Below are 22,727 nucleotides of genomic sequence, written 5' to 3'. Positions count from 1 at the left end.
GATAACAATATTCTCAACTCATATGAAAGCAATGGTCAGAAAAATTAGAAAATTTAAAACAGAATGTCTAATCATAGCAGAACTTCTTCACAAATACAAACAAAAGAAAATGAGACTGCTACCAAAGTAAGTTTCCAAGTGGCTCATTTGTTAGCCAAGAAAGGAAAGCTATTTACCAGTGATGTGTTTATTAAATTTTATTTGACTGCAGCAGCCAAAGAAATGTATCCAGAGAAAATAAACTTAAGACCATGAGCTTTTTGGCAAGAACAGTTGCTTGAAGAATTGAGGCTATTAGGAGAAACATTAATATTCAATTTAAAAATAATGCACATAATATTAAGTGGCTCTTGATGAGTTGATAGATGTTACTGATACCATTCAGTTGTTATTATTTACTTGAGAAGTCAATGCCAAATTTTAAGTGACTAAGGAATTAGCCTGAATGAGTAGCCTGTGTGAAAAACTACAGATGTGAATATTTGCAAAGAAGTTGAGAAAATACTAATCCAAGACAATGTGAAGTGGAATCAGCTAAGATGTGTTGCAACTGATGGTGTTAAAATACGTGCAGAGAAAAGAAAGGCTTAGTTGTACAAAATTTATAAAACTTATAAAAATTTGAAACGTTTAAAGCCTATGGTTTTCATTGTATTATTCATATTTTGAGGGAAATATTTGAATCTATCTTGTGTTATTGACCCAATGGTGTCAATAGTGAGCTTCATGTACTTGTATGGACTTAATAATCATCAGTTCTATGAATTTTTTGTCAGAAATAGAAGCTAAATATGCTGACTTGCCTTACCACACAGCAGTTCAGTAGCTTAGAAATGGTTAAATTTGATTGCAATATTTTGAGCTCAGTTTCAAAATCCATTTAGCTGTGCAATTGAGGGGCTTCCACCTAAACTTCAATTGGAAGTGATGAATCTGCAATGTAATGACATGATACAAGGCAAATATCAAGAGAAGACTCTAATATAATATAATTCTATAGATGCCTTCCAAGTGAAGAATATGCCCAAGTAAAATCATATTCTCATACCAATAACAAAAGACTATATAATTTTATTTATATGAAATGTCCAGAATAGGCAGCCAAATCTATGAAATAGAAAGTAGATTAGTGATTACCTAGGGCCGGGGGGTAGGAGGCAGGGAAGTTGGAAAGAAATAGTGACTGCTAATGGGTATGAGTTTCTTTTTGAGGTGTTCAAAGTTCGAAAATTGATTGTGGTGATGGTTGCACAGCTCTGCAAAATAAAAATTAATGAATTGTAAAAAAAAAAAAGAAAGTCATATACTCATGAATCTATATCAGCATTTGATAGTACCCATCTGTATAAAAAGATATTTTCAAATATAAAACACATAAAATTTCATTTCAGATCAGCATTAACAGATGAATATCTGCAATCAATATTCATGATAGGGAGCAATAATTTTGAAGACCAATTAAGTGAAATGTTATCCTCCCAAAATATTACATTTTTTCTTATTAGCATACCTGTATTTAAAAAAATTGTTCTCAATTATTATTATATTTTTTCTAAAAATTTGTGGAAATTTGTTTTCTCTCTTCTTATATAAGTACCTACATAATATCCTCGATTTTGTCTCTTGGCCTACATAGCCTAAAATATTTACTGTATGGGCCTTCACAGAAAAAGTTTGTTATGTCCTCCAGACTATATTTCTCACACGCCTTAGTACTTAGAGTCCTCTTCCTTACTCTTTTCTTTAGCTCCCATTAAACAAAAGCAACTGTGTTAGGGCCTCTATAGGGCTAGGATAATGGGCTTAGGTAATATTTTATACTTTCTACTATATCTACTATGGGTAAGGCGGCATCATCTGTTTGTTTCTAAAATAAATGAGGTATGGATGATCTTTGAATCTTTTGTCAGAGTAGACAGAGGCTCAATGGAGTATAACTAGGAAGACTTTAAAAGAAATATAAGCTAAGCAATAAAAGAAAAATAGATAAATTTAACTATATCAAAATTAAAAATTTTTGTGTTGCAAAAAATATCATCAAGAAATCTAAAAGAAGCACTACCGAATGGGATAAAATATTAGCAAATCATTTACTGATGATTTATATATGGTTCATATATTTTAGATATGTTTAATATCTAGAATAAGAATATGTACAACTCAACAACAAAGAGACAACCCAATTAAAAATGGGAAAAGGTCTGGAATAGACATTTCTCCAAAGAAAATGTACAAATTGCCAATAAGCACATGAAAAAGTGCTTGACAGCATTAGTCATTAGGGAAATACAAATTAAAACCACAATGAGATACCACTTCACAATCATTAGGATGGCTACAATAAAAAAGATAGAAATTAACAAATGTTGACAAGAATGTGAAGAAATTAGAACCTTTGTATTATGCTGGTGGGATTGTAAAATGTTACAGCCATTGTCAAAACCAGTTTGACATCAGGAAGAAAAAATCAAATAACCCCATTAAAAAGTGGGCAAAGGACTTGAACAGAAATTTTTCTAAAGAAGACAGAAGAATGGCCAACAAACATATGAAAAAATGCTCAACATCTCTAATCATCAGGGAAATGCAAATCAAAACCACAATGAGATATCACTTAACCCCAGTGAGAATGGCCTTTATCAAAAAATCTCCAAACAATAAATGCTGGCATGGTTGCGGAGAGAGAGGAACACTCCTACACTGCTGGTGGGACTGCAAACTAGTTCAACCTCTGTGGAAAGCAATATGGAGATACCTTAAAGCGATACAAGTGAATCTACCATTTGATCCAGCAATCCCATTGCTGGGCATCTACCCAAATGATCCAATGACACTCTACAAAAAAGACACCTGCACTCGAATGTTTATAGCAGCACAATTCATAATTGCAAGGCTGTGGAAACAGCCCAAGTGCCCATCAATCAAAGAATGGATTAATAAAATGTGGTATATGTATACCATGGAGTACTATTCAGCTCTAAGAAACAATGGTGATATAGCACATCTTATATTTTCCTGGTTAGAGCTGGAACCCATACTACTAAGTGAAGTATCCCAAGAATGGAAAAACAAGCACCAGATATATTCTCCAGCAAACTGGTATTAACTGAGTAGCACCTAAGTGGACACATAGGTACTACAGTAATAGGGTGTTGGGCAGGTGGGAGGGGGAGGGGGCGGGTATATACATACATAATGAGTGAGATGTGCACCATCTGGGGGATGGTCATGATGGAGACTCAGACTTTTGGGGGAGGGGGGGAGATGGGCATTTATTGAAACCTTAAAATCTGTACCCCCATAATATGCCGAAATTTAAAAAAATTAAATTAAATTAAATTTAAAAAAAAACCAGTTTGACAGTTTCTTATGAAGCTGAGTATAAAATTAGCACACGACCCAGCAATTCCAATCTTAGGTATATGCCTCAGAGAATTGAAAACAGGGACTCAAACAGATACTTGCATACCAGTGTTCATTGCAGCATTATTTACAATAGCCAAAAGGTGAAACAACTCAAGTGTTCATCAACAGATGAGTGGATAACAAAATGTTCTATATCCATACAATGGAATATTATTCAGACACAAAAAGGAATGAAGTTCTGGTACATGCTACCACATGGATGATCCTTGAAAGCATTGTGCTGAGTGAAATAATCCAGACACAAAAGGACAGATACTATATGAATCCATGTGTATGAAATATCTAGCACAGGCACATTCATAGAGACAGAAATTAGATTAGGGGTTACTGGGGTTGCAGGGTGCTGGGGAAGGAGGAGTTATTGCTTAAGGGTCACAGAGTTTCTGTTAGAGAGAGAAAGAAATTCTGGAAACAGTGGTGATGATTGCACAACATTGTAAATATAATTAATGCCACTGAATTGTACACTTAATATGGTCAAAATGGCAAATTTTATGTTATGTGCATTTTGCCACAACACAAAAAATTTTTAAAAGAAGGGATATGCAATCATGACTTTAAAAGCATAAATGTAGGAGATGTCAAGAAAGCAAAGCTTTTTCAAACTTTTTCTGTCCTGATTCCTCTCTTCACCCGAGAGTCTACTTTGCTCGGGCCTTTACTGAATGACATCTGTACAGAGGATAGCTCTCTCAGTGACTCCATTCCTTGTATTTCTCTCTTCTTTCAAGCATATAAACAAAAGCATCTAGGTTTGGGCCTTCATAGGACTTCAGGAGACTGGAATTACTCAAGATTCTCTGCTCCTTCAAGGGTATCAACTCTGGATCAGACCCTCCTGAGTAGAATTACCATCAGCCGATTCTTGAAGGATAGAAAGGCATGAGGGCAGACTGGGTATGGGAATAGCAGTTGGGATGTCAGACCTAAAGCTTCATGTCCTGTAGTAGATAGGTAGTTGGAAGAGCCCACTTGTTAGAATTAAAAAGCAGTACAGGCTTAGAAGTGGAGTCTCTCAAAGTTGTTTTCTTATCCCATCATATACCCTTTATTTTTACATTTAAAAATAGTTTAAATTTTTTTAATTATGGTAAAAAACACAGAACACAAAATTTAACATCTTAACAATTTTTAAGTGTACAGCTCAGAAGTGTTAAGTATATTCATATTGTTGTGAAACAAATCCCCAGAAATTTTTCATCGCGCAGAACTGAAAATCTGTACCCATTAAACAACGACTCATTCTCCTCCCCCCGCAGCCCCTGGAAGCCATCATTCTACTTTCTGTCTTATGAATTTGACAATTCTAGATACTTAATATTAAGTGGAATCATACAGTAGTTGTCTTTTTGTTACTGGCTTATTTCACTTAGCATAATGTCCTTCTGTTTTAGGCATGTCGTAGCATATGACAGGATTTCCTTCCTTTTTAAGGTTGAAGAATATTCCATTGTATGTATATACCACAGTTTGTTTTTCTATTCATGGATCTGTGGACAGTTGGGTTGCTTTCACCTCTTGACTATTGTGAATAGTGCTGCTGTGAACATGGTGTGCAAATGTCTCTGCAAGATCCTGCTTTCGATTATTTTATATATACACCCAGAAGTGAGTTGGTGGATCATATGATGATTTTGTTTATTTTTTTTGAGGAATGTCCAAACTGTTCTTCATAATGCTGTGCTATTTGACATTCCCTCCAACACTGTGCAAGTGTTCCAATTGGTCTACATCCTTGCCACAACTCACGATATTTTCTGCTTTTTTTTGAGACAGGGTCTTGCTCTGTTACACAGGCTGGAATACAGTGGCATGTTCATAGCCCACTGTAATCTCAAACTCCTGGGCTCAAGTGATCCTCCTGCTTCAGCCTCTCAAAGGGCTGGGATTACAGGCATGAGCCACTGTGCCTGACTGGATCTTCAATTTTACTGAAGATCCATTGTATGTGTTAAGTCACTTTTCTCTTGATGCTTTCAGGATTTGCTCTTTGTCTTGGTTTTTCAGCAGCTTGACATTGATGTGTCTAGGTATGACTTTCTTTGGGTTTATCAAAATTAGAGTTTGTTGAGATTCTTGGATGTGCAGATTAATGTTTTTCATCAACTGTTGAAAGATTTTGGCCATTATTTCTTTAAATATTCTGTCTACCTCTTTCTATCCTGTACTTCTGGAACTTCCATTATGTATATGTTGGTATTCTTAACAGTATCCCAAGGTCTCTGAGGCTCTGTTTAGTTATTTTTTCATTCTTCTTTCTTTCTTTTCCTTGGAATGGATAATCTCAATTGACCTATATCCAAGTTCATTGCTCAAATATACTGTTGAGCCTCTCTAGTAAATTTTCAATTTCAATTATTGTTTTTTTCAACTCCAGAATTTCTATTTGGTACTTTTTATAATTTCTATCTCATTATTAATATTCTCTATGTCAGGAAACATCATTCTTACACTTTCCTTTAGTTCTTTAGTTCTTGAGACATATGTTAGTTCTTTGAATATATATATATATATATATTTTTTTTTTTGAGACAGAGTCTCGCTTTGTTGTCCAGGCTAGAGTGAGTGCCATGGCGTCAGCCTAGCTCACAGCAACCTCAAACTCCTGGGCTCGAGCGATCCTTCTACCTCAGCCTCCTAAGTAGCTGGGACTACAGGCATGCGCCACCATGCCCGCCTAATTTTTTATATATATATCAGTTGGCCAATTAATTTCTTTCTATAGTAGAGACGGGGTCTCGCTCTTGCTCAGGCTGGTTTTGAACTCCTGACCTTGAGCAATTCGCCCGCCTCGGCCTCCCAGAGAGCTAGGATTACAGGCGTGAGCCACCGCGCCCGGCCAGTTCTTTGAATATATTTTAAATGGCTGATATATAGTCTTTGTCTGGTAAATCTAATGTCTGGGCTTCCTCAGGGACCATTTATTTTTTATTTTTTTATACTATCAAATGTATTAACTTATTTGTTTTAAAAAGACATTAATTAAAATATATAATATATGTGTGTATAAACATATTTGCATATATACAATGTTATTAACTATATGCTAATAATAAGAATCTTTAGTAATTAAAATCATATGCTATAGAAATGTACAAATTTGGATAAAAAATGAATAAGCAGTAGCACAAGACATAATCCAATTTACTTTTTAAAATATTTTTTTTTTATCTTGTTTGTTTGTTTTGAGACAGAGTCTCACTCTGTTGCCTGGGGTAGAGTGCCGTGGCGTCAGCCTAGCTTACAACAACCTCAAACTCCTGGGCTCAAGCGATCCTCCTGCCTCAGCCTCCCAGGTACCTGAGACTACAGGCATGTGCCACCATGCCCGGCTAATTTTTTCTATTTTTAGTTATTTGGCTAATTTCTTTCTATTTATAGTAGAGACAGAGTCTCACTCTTGCTCAGGCTGGTCTCAAACTCCTGACCTCAAGCAATCCTCCTGCCTCGGCCTCCCAGAGTGCTAGGATTACAGGCATGAGCCACCACACCTGGTCCCCAATTTACTTTTAGATTTATGAATATCTGTCTATTTAGCTAGCTAGCTAGTTATTTCATATAGCTTAAGGATTTTTACTTGCAGTCCCCATTATGAATATTTGAGAATTTTTCTAAGTCAGATATAATCATTTTCAACATATCTATAAAATTGACTTGAAATTGTTTTTTTTACTTTCACTATTTTACCCACTCAAACCAAACTGTATAGGACTAAATTCCTTTGCACTCAACAATCTAAGTTCATTCATGTGTTTATTCAGGTACTATCTTTCTTTTTTTAAATTGTGGTAAGAACACTTAACTTGAGGTCTATCTTTATAATAAAATTTTATTATTAAGTATAAGGCACAATATTATATAGCATATCTCTAGAACTTATTCATATTACATAACTGAAACTTTATTATAAGTGTTGACCAGCAACCATCCTTTACCCTCCTCCTTCCACCCCATCAAACATCATTTAAATAGTTTCTATTCTTGCTTTCTATCGTGTGTATGGATCATGCTTTTTTGTTTCTCTGCATATTTTGCTGAAAACTTGACATTTTAAGTAGTATAATGTGACAATTTCTCTCCTCCCCCATGGCATGTTGTTTTTTTGTTTGTAGTAACTATTGTTGTTCATTCGTTTAGTGATTGTGATGATTCATGTATCAACTTGATTGGGCTAAGAGTTGCCCAGATAGCTGGTAAAACAATATTTCTGGATGTGTCTGTGAGGGTGTTTCTGGAAGAGATTAGCATTTGAATCAAAACATTATCCTCACCAATATCAGTAGGCATCACTCAATCCATTGAGGGTTCAAATAGAACAAAAAGGTAGAAGAAGTATGAATTTACTTTCTCTGCTTGAGCTGGGGCCTCCATCTCCTGCCCTCTGACATGAGTGCTCCTGGTTATCAGGCCTTCAGACTCTGACTGGGATTATACCATTGACTTCCCTGGTTCTCGGGTCTTCAAACTTGGACTGGTACTACATCATCAGCTCTCCCGTGCTTTCAGCTTGCAGACAGCAAGACTTCTCAGCTTCTATAGTAATGTGAGCCAACTCCTCATAATAAATCTCTATCTATCTATCTATTATCTATCTATCTATCTATCTATCTATCTATCTATCTATCTATCTATCTATCTATCGTATTGATTCTGTTTCCCTGGAGAACCCTGATTAGTATAGATTTTAGTACTGAGAGTGGTTCTAAGGGAACAGAATTTTTAGAATTAGTTTTCAGAATTGATTCTGGGGCTTCTGGAAATGGTTGCACAATATTAATATAATTAGAGTTAATGATGCTAATGACTTTATTTCCAGTAGTAAAGAGAGCACAGATAGTTCATGGCATTAACTTTTTATAAAGATATGCAAAATATCTGCAGTGGATACTCCTTTTTTTTTTATTTCGGCATATTATGGGGGTACAGATTTTAAGGTTTCAATAAATGCCCATTTCCCCCCCTCCCCCCTATACTCCTAATCAATCACTTATAAGAAGCAAGGAGCTGAATGACTCTGTATATGATACTGTAGCATCATAGCTGTAGTCTGTTCTCCATTCTTGGCATGCTCTTGGCCAAAAAACAACCAGACACACCAAAAGCACAGCAAGTGTGAAACAAAGTTTATTGAGGAAGGACAAGAAAGGTTTATAGAGCAAGGGCAAGATACATTCACCATAGACTACAAATAGACCCCTCTGTAATAACAAAAGGGTCCTGGTTATGGTCTGGGGTCTAGTTATATAGTATCTGGATTGGGCCTTCCTCATGGTTCAGATGTCACCATGGAACCCTTTGATGGACAGTTAACAACATGATAATTAGCCTTAGGTTACTCTAGGTCACTTTCCAAATCCTATTGTGCCTGGACTGCCTGGCCTGTGGGCTGGGTGATTTCTTGCATTCTTTGGAAGACTAGCAGAGGTTCCTCCTTCTTCCCAAGTGTGGCAGTTGCTCAGGGCAGGATTAAGGGTGGGGCAGCACAAAGGTGGGGTGCCTGTCATTGTCCTTATTCCCAGGTGGAGCAATTGCTTGAGGCAGCACCAAGGCAAGATGCCCATGTTTGTCCCTACCAGAGCTGGAATCCCTCACTGCCTACCTAACAATATCTTTTAATTTTTTTGAAAAACGAAGGGATATAAAGCCAATAGTTGGTTGCTGCTAATGTTGCTGGACAAATTGGAGAAAGGAAAGGATGAGCTAGGGATCTGGATTCAAATTCCCAGCTCAAGTGATGCCTAAATGACCTAAGAGCTTCTATGTATGCCCTAAAGGAGTCACTTATTGCCTATAATCTCAGGAATGAAATTGCTGCAAACCAAACACAGAAATCTCATCCTGTGATTGGCTGGATTACAAGGCAAGTTAAACTCTCAGCCTTGCAGGGTGATCTATTTTTAAAGTGAGGACATTAATTGGGAAAGAATGGGAACCTGTAAGTTAGGATAGGAATGTGTAGGAAGACTCTGATGAAGCTGGGAACATTGAGCCAATAAACTCTGATTAGTCTTCTTTGCCAGTGGAAGAGGTCTCCTGACCCATAGCAAAAATGGTGTTCCCAACTTTAGTGGAAATGGCCTCCCCACCTACAGTGACAGGTAAATCCCTACCCCCAGTGCTAGCAATCTCCCAACCCACAGTGGTATCACTCTCTCTGCCCACAGTAATATCTTTCCATCTCCTTCTGTGAGGATTAACACTGTATTGACTGAAGAAACTCTAATGGCCTCCCCTGAGGCAGTTACCATACAAGACAATGCTGACTCTTCTCAGGACCCACCTTTACTATCCTTCTTTGCTTCTAGTCCTCTAACTTGATTCAAGTTCCAGCAGGCTCATAGCAGTGAGATACAATCTTTGACCCCCGAAGAGGTACACTATACTCCAAAAGGAACTACTCGAGTTTTCTAATTCATACGGACAGAATTTAGGAACATGTATGGGAATTGAAGGAAATTAGAAATATTTTTACCCCAAAATATGGCATTTTGACATACTGTATTGACTGAAAAAACCTCAAGGTTTTTCTGAACTCCCCCCCCCATCAGCTCTCCCAAAATCTTTGAAGTTTCTTTTTTTTTTTTTTTTTTTTAATTATTTTTTTTTTATTTTGGCATATTATGGGGGTACAGATTTTAAGGTTTCAATAAATGCCCATTTCCCCCCCTCCCCCCAAAAGTCTGAGTCTCCATCATGACCATCCCCCAGATGGTGCACATCTCACTCACTATGTATGTATATACCCGCCCCCCTCCCCCCTCCCACCTGCCTAATACCCTATTACTGTAGCACCTATGTGTCCACTTAGGTGCTACTCAGTTAATACCAGTTTGCTGGAGAATATATCTGGTGCTTGTTTTTCCATTCTTGGGATACTTCACTTAGTAGTATGGGTTCTAGCTCTAACCAGGAAAATATAAGATGTGCTATATCACCATTGTTTCTTAGAGCTGAATAGTACTCCATGGTGTACATATACCACATTTTATTAATCCATTCTTGGATTGATGGGCACTTGGGCTGTTTCCACAGCCTTGCAATTATGAATTGTGCTGCTATAAACATTCGAGTGCAGGTGTCTTTTTTGTAGAGTGTCACTGGATCATTTGGGTAGATGCCCAGCAATGGGATTGCTGGATCAAATGGTAGATTCACTTGTATCGCTTTAAGGTATCTCCATATTGCTTTCCACAGAGGTTGAACTAGTTTGCAGTCCCACCAGCAGTGTAGGAGTGTTCCTCTCTCTCCGCAACCACGCCAGCATTTATTGTTTGGAGATTTTTTGATAAAGGCCATTCTCACTGGGGTTAAGTGATATCTCATTGTGGTTTTGATTTGCATTTCCCTGATGATTAGAGATGTTGAGCATTTCTTCATATGTTTGTTGGCCATTCTTCTGTCTTCTTTAGAAAAATTTCTGTTCAAGTCCTTTGCCCACTTTTTAATGGGGTTATTTGATTTTTTCTTCCTAATTTTCGTGAGTTCTAAGTATATTCTAGTTATCAGTCCCTTATCGGATGCATAGGATGCAAAAATTTTCTCCCATTCTGTAGGTTGTCTGTTTACTTTCATGACTATTTCTTTGGCTGTGCAGAAGCTTTGTAGTTTGATCATGTCCCATTTATTTATTTTTGTTGCTGCTGTGATTGCCTTTGGGGACTTCTTCATAAACTCTTTGCCCAGGCCGATGTCTAGGAGAGTGTTTCCAACTTTTTCCTCTAGAGTTCTAATAGTTTCATATCTTAGGTTTAAGTCTGTTATCCAGCGTGAGTTGGTTTTTGTGAGAGGTGAAAGGTGTGGGTCCTGTTTTAGCCTTCTACAGGTGGCTATCCAGTTTTCCCAGCACCATTTATTGAAGAGGGATTCTTTTCCCCAGCGTATGTTTTTGTCTGCTTTGTCAAAGATGAGATGGCTATATGAGGATGGTTTTATATCAGGATTCTCACATCTGTTCCACTGGTCAATATTCCTGTTTTTGTGCCAATACCATATTGTTTTAATTACTACAGCTTTGTAGTATAGTTTGATATCTGGCATATTAATGCCTCCCATTTTGTTTTTGTTGCCTAGAATTGCTCTTGATATTCGGGGTCTTCTTTGGTTCCATACGAAGCGTAAAATTATTTTTTCTATATCTGTGAAGAATGCTGATGGGATTTTAATAGGTATTGCATTGAATCTGTAGATCAGTTTGGGTAGTATAGACATTTTGATGATATTGAGTCTGCCGATCCACGAGCATGGTATGGATTTCCATCTGTTTACATCTTCTGCTATTTCCTTCCTCAGTGTTTCATAGTTCTCCCTGTAGAGGTCTTTTACCTCTTTGGTTAAATATATTCCTAGGTACTTTAATTTCTTTGTTGCTATTGTGAAGGGAATTGAGTCTTTGATTTGGTTCTCAATTAGATTGTTGTTGGCGTATATGAATGCCTCTGATTTCTGTGTATTGATTTTGTATCCTGAGACTTTACTAAATTCATTGATCAGTTCCAGGAGTTTCTTGGTTGAATCCTTGGGGTTTTCTAGATACAATATCATATCATCAGCAAACAGTGAAAGTTTGATCTCTTCTGCCCCTATTTGGATACCTTTGATTCCATTTTCCTGTCTGATTGCTGTAGCCAAGACTTCCAGCACTATGTTGAACAGAAGTGGAGATAGTGGGCAGCCTTGTCTGGTTCCAGTTCTAAGTGGGAATGATTTCAATCTTTCCCCATTCAGTATGATGTTGGCTATGGGTCTGTCATATATGGCTTGTATCATTGTTAGGTATGTCCCTTCTATGCCTATTTTCTTAAGTGTTCGTATCATGAAAGGGTGTTGAATTTTGTCGAAAGCTTTTTCTGCATCTATTGAAAGAATCATGTGGTCTTTGTTTTTGCTTCTGTTTATGTGGTGAATTGCATTTATAGATTTACGTATGTTGAACCATCCCTGCATCCCTGGGATGAAGCCCACTTGGTCGTGGTGGATTATTTTTTTGATAAGTGTCTGGATACGGTTAGCTAAGATTTTGTTGAAAATTTTTGCATCTATATTCATTAGGGATATTGGTCTGTAGTTTTCTTTTTTTGTTGCATCCTTTCCTGGTTTTGGTATCAGAGTAATATTCGCTTCATAAAAGGTGTCGGGGAGGTTTCCGTTCTTCTCGATGTTGTGGAATAGTTTCTGCAAGATAGGTACTAGTTCTTCTTTGTAAGTATGGTAAAATTCAGGTGTGAAGCCATCTGGACCGGGACTTTTCTTTTTTGGGAGATTTTTAATTGCTGTTTCTATTTCAGCTGTTGAGATTGGTCTGTTCAGGGAATCTATTTCTTCCTGGTTGAGCCTAGGGAGGCTGTGTGTTTCTAGAAATTTGTCCATTTCCTCCACATTTTCCAGTTTGTGTGCATAAAGATTTTTGTAGTATTCATAAATTGTATCTTGTATCTCTTTGGGATCAGTTGTGATATCTCCTTTTTTATTCCTGATGGAGCTTATTAGAGATTTCTCTTTTCTGCTTTTCGTTAGCTTAGCCAATGGCGTGTCAATCTTGTTTATTTTTTCAAAGAACCAACTTTTTGTTTTATTAATCTCCTGAATAGCTTTCCTGTTTTCAATTTCGTTTAGTTCTGATTTGATCTTGTTGATTTCACTTCTTCTGCTGGGTTTGGGGTTGGTCTGTTCTTTTTCCAGCTCTTTGAGTCGTTTCATTAGGTTGTCTATTTGTGATCTTCTTGCCTTTTGGTTATAGGCATTTATGGAGATAAACTTTCCTCTCAGAACTGCTTTAGCTGTGTCCCAGAGGAGTTGATAACTTGTCTCTCCATTGTCGTTTTCTTCATAGAAGTTTTTTATTTCCGTCTTGATTTCTTCATTTACGAAGTAATCATTTAGTAGGAGGTTGTTTAATTTCCACGTTTTTGTGTAGAAATGTGAGTTTCTGTTAGGGTTGATTTCTAGTTTTATTCCACTGTGATCTGAGAAGGTACATGGTATGATTTCTATTTTTTTAAATTTCTTGAGATTTTCTTTGTGTCCTAGGATATGGTCAATCTTAGAGAATGTCCCGTGGGCTGATGAGAAGAACGTATATTCAGTGGATTTTGGGTAGAATGTTCTGTAGATGTCTGTCAGACCCAATTGTTCTAGAGTTTTGTTTAAGTCCATTATTTCTTTATTAATTTTCTGTTTGGAGGATCTGTCTCGTGCTGTCAGTGGGGTGTTGAAATCTCCGGCGATTATGGAGTTGCTATTAATCCATTTGCTTAGCTCCAGTAAGGTTTGCTTTATGAATCTGGGTGCACCTAAGTTGGGTGCATATATATTTAAAATTGTTATCTCTTCTTGTTGGACTGTGCCCTTCACCATTATATAATGACCCTCTTTGTCTTTTACTACTTTTGTTGGTTTAAAAACTAAATCGTCTGAAATTAGAACTGCCACACCAGCCTTCTTTTGGCTTCTATTTGCTTGGAATATTGATCTCCACCCTTTTATTTTTAGTCTATGTGCATCCTTGCAGGTTAAATGTGTTTCCTGAAGACAGCATATACTTGGCCTGTATTTTCTTATCCATTCAGCCAGCCTGTGTCTCTTGAGTGGAGAGTTTAAGCCGTTCACATTTATTGAGAGAACTGATAGGTAAGGTAGATTACTGATCATTCTGTTGGGTTGGATGTTGTTGCTATGATTTCTGTCTTGAGCCATTGTAATATCTGGCCTTTAATATCTTTGGGTTTTGGTTGTTTTTATATCCGTGGAATATTATTATGATGTTCCGTGCATAACGCTGTTTTAAGTACTTCTTGTAGGGCTGGTCTTGTCTTGGTGAATTCTCTGAGCCTTTGCTTGTCTGAGAATGTTTTTATTTCTCCTTCATATACGAAGCTTAGTTTTGCAGGGAATAATATTCTAGGCTGGGCATTGTTTTGTTTCAAAAGAGTGAGAATGGGGCCCCAGTCTCTCCTTGCTTGTAAAGTCTCATTAGAGAAGTCTGATGTTATTCGAATTGGCTTTCCCTTGTATGTCACTTGCTTCTTTTGTCTTACAGCTCTTAGAAGGGCCTCTTTAGTTGATACTTTGGTCAGTCTGATGACTGCATGACGTGACGTCTTCCTGTTTGCATTGAATCTCCCAGGGGTCCTCTCGGCTTCTTGAACTTGTATATTGAGATTTTGAGCAAGGCCTGGGAAATTTTCCTCTATTATATCTTCAAAAAGCTTGTCCAGCCCTTGAGTGTTGTCTTCCTCCCCTTCGGCTAAACCTATGACCCTCACGTTAGGTTTTTTCACATAATCCCACAGCTCTTGTAGGCTTTGGTCTTTTTTCTTGTTTCTCTGCTCTATTTCTGTGACTAATTTATTTAATTGGAAGGTGTTATCTTCAAGCTCTGAGATTCTTTCTTCTGCTTGATCTACCCTGTTCTTGAGACTTTCCACAGTATTTTGTAGTTCTATGAGTTGATTCTTCATCTCCAGGACTTCGGTTAAAGTTTTCTTCACTGTGTCAATCTCTTTGTTGAACCTTTGTTCCATTTCTTGGAGGTTTTTTGTGTTTTCTTGGTGTTGGTTATTGAGTTGTTGTTGCAGCTGGGTGAGTGTTCTTATGATCCACATACGAAATTCCTCTTCTGTCATATTGGTTGCCTGATTTTGGTCGGTGTCCGTTTCTAGGGGGCTGGTGCTCCTCCTTGGGGGTGTGTTTTCCGTTTGGTTCTTCATATTTCCTGAGTTCTTTCTCTGATTTCTTCCCATGTCGATCAGTTGTTGTTTCTTTCCTTAGGTTATTGTTTGGGTATTCACACACCTTGTTTAGTTTCTGAGGCGTTAGGTGGTGCCTGTGGGTGAAATTGGACCACTCCCTGTATATTGAGTCAGTGGATGCCGTGGAAAGGCTGTGCAAGATGCCGTCCCTCTCAGTAGGTGGCGTTTGCTTGGAGGAACAGGCTATGGTGTTGATTTTGAGTCCTGTTATCCGCTCTCGTTCTGGGCGGAGCTGGGTTGGATAAGCCTGCCCTCAGGCCGTTTGCAGGGGTCAAAGTTCTGTCCTCAGCTTCCAGGGGAAGCTGTCAGGGCGGGGCTGGAATGGTCTCGCTCAGCCAGAAAGTCTGGGTGTGGGGGTGGGGCTGTCTGAGACCCGCAATCTGCAGCAGGCCTCGCTTCTTTCCACCCTCCCCAACTCTGCAGCTACTCCTGGGCCTCTGCCAGCAGGCCAGACCACAAGCCACTAGGCCTCCCCGGACTGTGGTGCCGGCGGGGAGGTTCCCTGCACAGGAACGCCACCTGGGTTGGGTGCACGGCCTCCTCCTGGGAGGAGGGTTGTCCTCTAGGGCACCGATCCGCCCCTGGAGGCACACAGCCCTCAGTAGGCTGCTCACGTATAACCCTTCTGTGCCCCGGGCAATGCTAGCCCTCGGTGCAGGGGATCTGGTCTGCAGGTCCGACCTCTGGGTCCCAGAGTTCAAACTGTATTCCCACCAGGGAGAGGATTTCCGGTCCTAATTCACCCACAGGGAGCCCAAGCTGGGTCTATGTCTCTCAGCCTCTGAGTCGGCACCGTTTTCCTGGGAACACAGTGCCAGCAGCACCTGGGAGGGCGGGTGGGGTCCCAAACGGGAAGGTCCCGTTCCCTGGAGGTGCCTCCGGCTGGTGGCTATATTGTCTCTCTGGGCAGCCGCGGGTAGGGTCGGCGGAGGGGGGGAGGAGGCAATATGGCGCCTGCAGCGCGGCTCTCCGTGCACACGGAGGTGCCCGGAGGAAGTTGGGAACCTGGTGCCACGTCTGCTACAGGCTCACCATTGGCAGGCGGCGGCAGTCTCTGGGCTGGTGTCCGCAGGTCTCTCCACCCGCTGGGGAGCCCACCAGCAGTCCCGAATGCAGGGGAGGGGAAACGGCAAATCCACCTACCCTTGCCGCTGATCTCCGGGCTGCTCCGGTGGTCTCAGCCTCCAGTTCTCCTCCGCAGCCTCCTCCCGTGGAGTCTCCCGGGGTCTCAGGTACCCCTCCTTCCGGCCCTTGTCCGCTGTATGCTCGTCTTCTTGCTTCTTTCCTCTAGTTTCTGCTAGAATTGGTCTTTTCTGCAGAGACCCTCTGTCTGGCGGTGTTATTCGTCCGCCATCTTGCTCCGCCCCTCTGAAGTTTCTTTATGTGCCTGAGATCCAGACTCACCTAGGAAAATAATTGTCTCTCCTAAATGATGGTGATCTAGCACCTCTTATATTTTCCTGGTAGAGCTTGAGCCCATCCTCTGAGGTATCACAAGAATGGAAGAATAGGCTCCACATGTACTCACCATCAAATTGGCACTAATTGATCAACACTATGGTGTTCACACAGTAGTAATATTCTCCAGGGATTAGGGGGTTGGGGGTGGGTAAACTCACCACTAATGGATGTGGTGAGCATCGTAGGGGGAAAAAGCATGCCTCAAATTATGGTTTGGATGTGGCAAAGTCATAACATGTAACCAAAATGTTTGTACCCCCATAATGTACTGAAATAAATAAATTAAAAATTGTATTTCATTCCTTTCCCTGTTATCCCAATATCTATTGAAGGAAAGAAAATTAAGAATTTAACCATACCTGGCCCAAACCATTAAAAAAATAATACATATCTCTCAGGTTAATTTACTTTCCAAACAGAATCATTTATAAGTCAATCTGTTTCCCCCATCCATTCATTTTCCCGAGTATCTGTTCATCCTCCCTAGTAATCATTTATTGCCTCTAAACAGTACATATATTCATCATCTCCTCCTACCCCTCTAAAATGAGGGTATATAAAATTCTCGACCGCATTGGGATATTGGACAGTCACTATGTGATTCTTCCCATGTGTATGGCAAATAAATTTAATTTTCTCTTATTAATATGCTATATTGTGAGTTGAGTTTTCAGCAAACCTTCTAAGGGCAAAGGGGAAGTTTCACCTTTGCCACTACAGAATAGATTTTAAGGCTATAGAATAATGGTAGGAAGGAACACAAAGTTCTATCAGGCTGAATTTATTGACATGGGCTCACTAGGCAGAGAATTTGCATTTAATGTTATAGCTTGGGGAGATAGAAAAGGCTCTAACAGTTTGCTTTGCTGGTTGGCTGATGTGTGGACCAAAAGGCGGCCCACAGTGGGCAAATAGGAAGTGCTGGACATGCCTTGGTTTAATGGAGAGGAACAGATTCAAAGGCTTAGGGAAATTGGAATGCTAGAGTGGATTTATCATATCACACTTACTCACCACATTGGGAGGGTCCAGAAATCATACTTTTTACCAATACTGTGAGAAATAAATTTGTGAGGGCAGCCCCAGGATCCTTAAAGAGCTCTGTGATCACTCTTCTCTGTAGGCCAGATCTCACAGTGGGAAGTTCAGTCACTGAATTGGGAAACCTAAATGTAATGGAGGTATTGGATCCTGGAGTGGCAGAGGCCACGTGGCAGCACCCAACCACCAAAGGCAAGGTGGGCATAGTTATTTAATGGATAGCAGAGTCAAAGCAGCAATCAGAAAAGTCTGATTCACACAGACAGCTGGCATTGGCTAGTTAACCATGGTGTTCTTTGAAGTGAAATAGAATGGTCCCCTACCAAATTCTTGTCTGTTATAGGCAGAAAAGTTTTAGGACATTGGAAAAAAGTCTAACTCAAATCATAAAAACAGAAAGTTGAAACATCCCTCAATCAATTCCAGATTTGAGCCAGTTTATAGACTCAGAACCCCTTGAGTGAAGAGGAGGTTGGATCTCCTCAAGAAAGGATGCCAGTATACTACCAAAACTTTATGCTGCTAATCTTGCTCCCAACCTTTCCCAAAGGGACCTATGGGCTTTTACCAGAGTAATTGTACCTTGAGGAAAAGAAAATAATCAGAATTTTGAGGACTACTGGACACTAGTTCTGAATTGACATTACTTCTAGGAGACCCAAAACATCACTTTGGCCCACAAGTCAGAGTAGGGGTTTATGGAGTTCTGGTGATCAATGGATTTTTACCTGAAGTTCATCTCACAGTGGGTCCCTGAGCCCAAAATGTGGCTATTTCCCCAGTGCCAGAATGCATAATTGGAATAGAAACATTTAGCACCTCTCAGAATCTCCATATTGGTTCTCTATTCTATAGAGTGAGAGCTATTATGGTAGGAAAGGCCAAGTGGAAGCCACCAGAAAGGTCTCTACCTAGGAAAATAGTAAACTAAAAGCAATATGGCATTCCTAGAGGGATTTCAGAGATTAATACTTCCATTAAGAACTTCAAAGATGCAGGAATGATAATTCCCACTATTGTCCTCTTTCAACTTTCCTCTTTGGCCTGTGTAGAAGACAGATGGATCTTGGAGAATGACAGTGGATTATCTTAAGTTTAACAAGGTGGTGACTCCAATTGTAGCTGCTATTCCAGATGTGGTTTCATTACTTCAGCAAATTAACACATACCCTGTTATCCAGTATGGGAGGTATTGATATGACAAATACCATTTTCTCCACCCTTGTCTACAAGTCCTAGTAGGAGCAGTGAGTTTTCATCCGGCAATGCCAAAAATATACCATCACTGTTTTACCTCAGGAGTATATCAACTTTCCAGGCCTATGTCATAATTTAGCTCCCAGGTATTTTAATCACCTTTCTCTCCCACTGGTTCATGATATTGAAGACATTATGCTGATTAGATCTAGTGAGCAAGAAGCAGCAACTACTCTAGAATTTACTGGTAAGATATTTGTGTGTTAGAGGATAAGAAACAAATCCAAGTAAAATTCAGGGGCTTTCTACCTTAGTGAAATTTCTAGGGATCCAGGGGTATGGGGCATATCATGATGTGCCTTCTAAGATAAAGGATAAGTTGTTGCATCAGCCTATTTTATAATTAAGAAAGAGGCATAATTCTTAAGGGGCCTCTTCTTTTGGGTATGTTACTCCAACCTACTTACTAAGTGACCCAAAAAGCTGCTAGATTTGAGATGGATCCACAACAAGAGAAGATTCTGCAATAGGTCCAGGCTGCTATGCAAGCTATTCTGTCACTTGGGCTATGTTACCCAGTAGATTTGATGATGCTTGAAGTGTCAGTGGCAGATTTAGATAGATGCTATTTGAAGCCTTTCTTAGGCCCCTAGAGGAAATTGTAGCACAGGGCTTTAGGATTTTTGAGCAAGACCTTGCCATCCTCTGTAGATAACTACTGTTCTTTTGAAAAAAAACTCTTGGCCTGGTACTGGGCCTGAGTAGAGACTGATCACTTGACCATGGTCCACAAAGTTACCATATAGCCTGACCTTCCCATGAACTGAGTGTTATCTGATCCACTAAGCCATAAAGGTAGGCATGCATGGCAACCACTACATCATCAAATGGAAGTAATTAGGCCCAAGCAGGTCCTGAAGGAATAAGTAAGTTACATAAGGAAGAGGCCCAAATGCCCACGGTACCTACTCTTGCTACACTGCCTTCTCTCTCCCAGCCTGTACCTATGGCTTCATGGAGAGTTCCCTACAATCAGTTGACTGAGGAAAAGAAGACTCAGGCCTGGTTTGCAGATGTTTCTTCACCATATGCAAGCACCACCTGAAAGTGGACAGCTACCACACTACAGCTCCCCCGCCCCAGGACATCCCTGAATGACACTCATAAAGGGAAATCTTCCCAGTGGGAAAAATACTGGGCAGTACACCTGGATGCACATTTTGCTTGTAAGGAGAAATAGCCAGACATGTGATTATATATTGATTCATGGGCTGTAGTCAATGGTTTGGAGGGGTATGATCAGGAACTTGGAAGGAACATGATTGGAAAATTGGTGATAAAGAAATTTGGGGAAGATGTATACTCCTCTATAAATGAGCAAAAAAGTGAAGATATTTGTGTTCTATGTGAATGCTCACCAACGTGTGACTTCAGCAGAGGAGAATTTTAATAAAGTGGATAGGATGACTCATTCTGTGGATAACAGTCAGCTTCTTTCCCCAGCCACCTTTTATCATTGCCCAATGGGATCATAAACAACATGACCATGATCTCTAAAAAATGCAATTTCATGACATGTGCAAAGTGCTGAAAGAAAAGTTTGCCAACTGAGAATTCTAAATACAGCAAACTATTCTTCATAAAACAAAAAATGAAGACATTCCCAAATGAACAAAAACAAAGACTTCTGCACTAGCAGACCTGCCCTCCACAAAATACTTAAGGGAGTCCTTCAGGCTGAAATGAAAAACATCAGACAGTAACTCAAATCCACATGAAGAAATAAGGAGCACCAGTAAAGGTAGCTATACAGATAAACATAAAAGATAGTTAAATGTATTTTTGTTTGTAACTTGTTTTTTCTCCTATCTGATTTAAAAGACAACTGCATAAAACAGTTATAAGTCTATATTCATGGGCATATAGTTTATAAAGGTATAAAGCATAAAAAAGAGGGAATGGCATTTTGTGAGAGCAATATTTTTGTATACTATTGAAGTTAAGTTGATACTAATCCAAACTACATAGTTATAAATCAAGATGTTAATTATAATCACCAGGGCAACCACCAGGACAATAACTTAATGTTATTATGCCAAGCAAACAATGCTGGGTTATTCTCTTTACCTTGCTTCCCAGCTGTGTGGCATGGTTTGCTCTCTCCCTTATTCAGCTCCTTGTACTTTTCCTCCAGTGCTGCTAAGTTAGATCCTTTATGGAGCTGGGGATATGGAGTGAAGGAGATGCTGTTTATTCTGTTTTATCCATATCTAAGGTAAAGGAAGTCAATATGCCCAATCCTATATTAGTCACAGGCTATCTTTACCAGAAGTGAATTGAAGTAAAAAGATAATTGTTCTGTAGAATTATCTTTGATTGGCAAGGCAGTTCCAGCTGGGGAGGTCGCCTTCCTAGACCTTCTCTCCACCTCAATCAGGCTGGCCACATGCATGACACATGCACGCTATCATTTATATACAAAGGTTATAGCACATCTGTGAATGCAAGCATTTGCTTGAAGAAGCCTGGGGGCAAAAGAGGGATTTTCAGAAACAGAGTCTATATAAGGTACCCACTGAGTCACAGTAGAGCTTAGGAGGACAAAATGAGTTGATGAAAAGATACGAATCCAGACTTTTCACACCGGCTTCTCCTTCTCCCCTTTACTTAGCTGATTTGTGCTTACAATGTTTGTTAATATCTCCCCATATTATATCCCTTTTTTTCTTTTACTGTCCTCTTCCCCTTCCTCAAAATGCTGGCTTAGTGATTTTGGAGTTTTGTTCCTCCCACAACAAATGCACTTTCTAGCTGAAGCCTGCAATACTCACATGCTGCCCTACATTTTGAAGAAAAAGGAAAAAAAATGTTGTAATCCCTCCCTCTCTTCTATCATCCCTGTCTCTTCACACTTGTGAGATTGTCTCAGCCTCTAGGACAGCAGGCTGTGGCTCAGATTTAGGCAGTCTGGTGCCTTGCCAGGGATGGGAGGGTATGAGGAGCATCATGAGGAATCACACTGGGATCAGATAGGGCCAGAGGCAACCTGGAAGAAAGTAATATTTGCAAGTGTTTGATGTAAAGACCCCTGCTTTTCTTTGCTTCAGATCTGGTGCAAAGACCAGAACAGCAGCCAACGTATGGTAACAATAGGCAATCAGTGTTGGGGGAAGGGCTGGTCATGAAGTAGGAGGCACCACCAAACAGGTGGATTAATGTTGCAATAAGGAATCTGGTTAGATACATGAGAAATCAAGGTAGGCTGACAGTAGGAAACTATTAACTGGCATCAAAGCTTAGAGGTGAGTAAGATTTCAGTCCCTAGAAGAAGAGCCAGAAAGGCTGGTGTTGTGGGATCAGGGTACTAGGTGGGACACCTGAGTGAGGGCTTAGGCTCAGGGAGGAGGCATAGATCCAGTGACCAGAACCGGGCACAAGGAAGGTCTGGACCTTGGCACAAGGCATGTGCAGAGAGATAAAGAACACAGCTTTGCAGCCTTTCATTCTTCCTGAGCTTTGACCATGTGCTGAGTATACAATGAGGGTAAAAACAGAATGATCCTAGCCTTCGCAAAGTTGGGGAGTAAAAATGACTGCATCTCTATTACTAGCTGTATGGCCTTAGGCAAGTCACTTAACCACCCTGTGACTCAGTTTTCTGGAGGGAGAGAAGAATTCCATTTCAAAAACTGGGTCACAATGATAGGAATTGTAGCAGGCTAGTGTTGTGTCTTAGAGTTGGGGTAGAGCTTTTTAAAACTCCACTGACAAAGTTGTGTCTGAGGCTAGCACTGAGCCTCTAACTGGGATCAAATTGATGTCCCAGCTGTGGGTAGAGAGAAGGCCTACAGAGAC

Source organism: Microcebus murinus, chromosome X (assembly GCF_040939455.1).
Source record: "Microcebus murinus isolate Inina chromosome X, M.murinus_Inina_mat1.0, whole genome shotgun sequence".
Lineage (NCBI taxonomy): Eukaryota > Metazoa > Chordata > Mammalia > Primates > Cheirogaleidae > Microcebus > Microcebus murinus.
The sequence above is the reverse complement of the archived record's forward strand: the minus strand, read 5'-3'. Positions refer to the sequence as shown.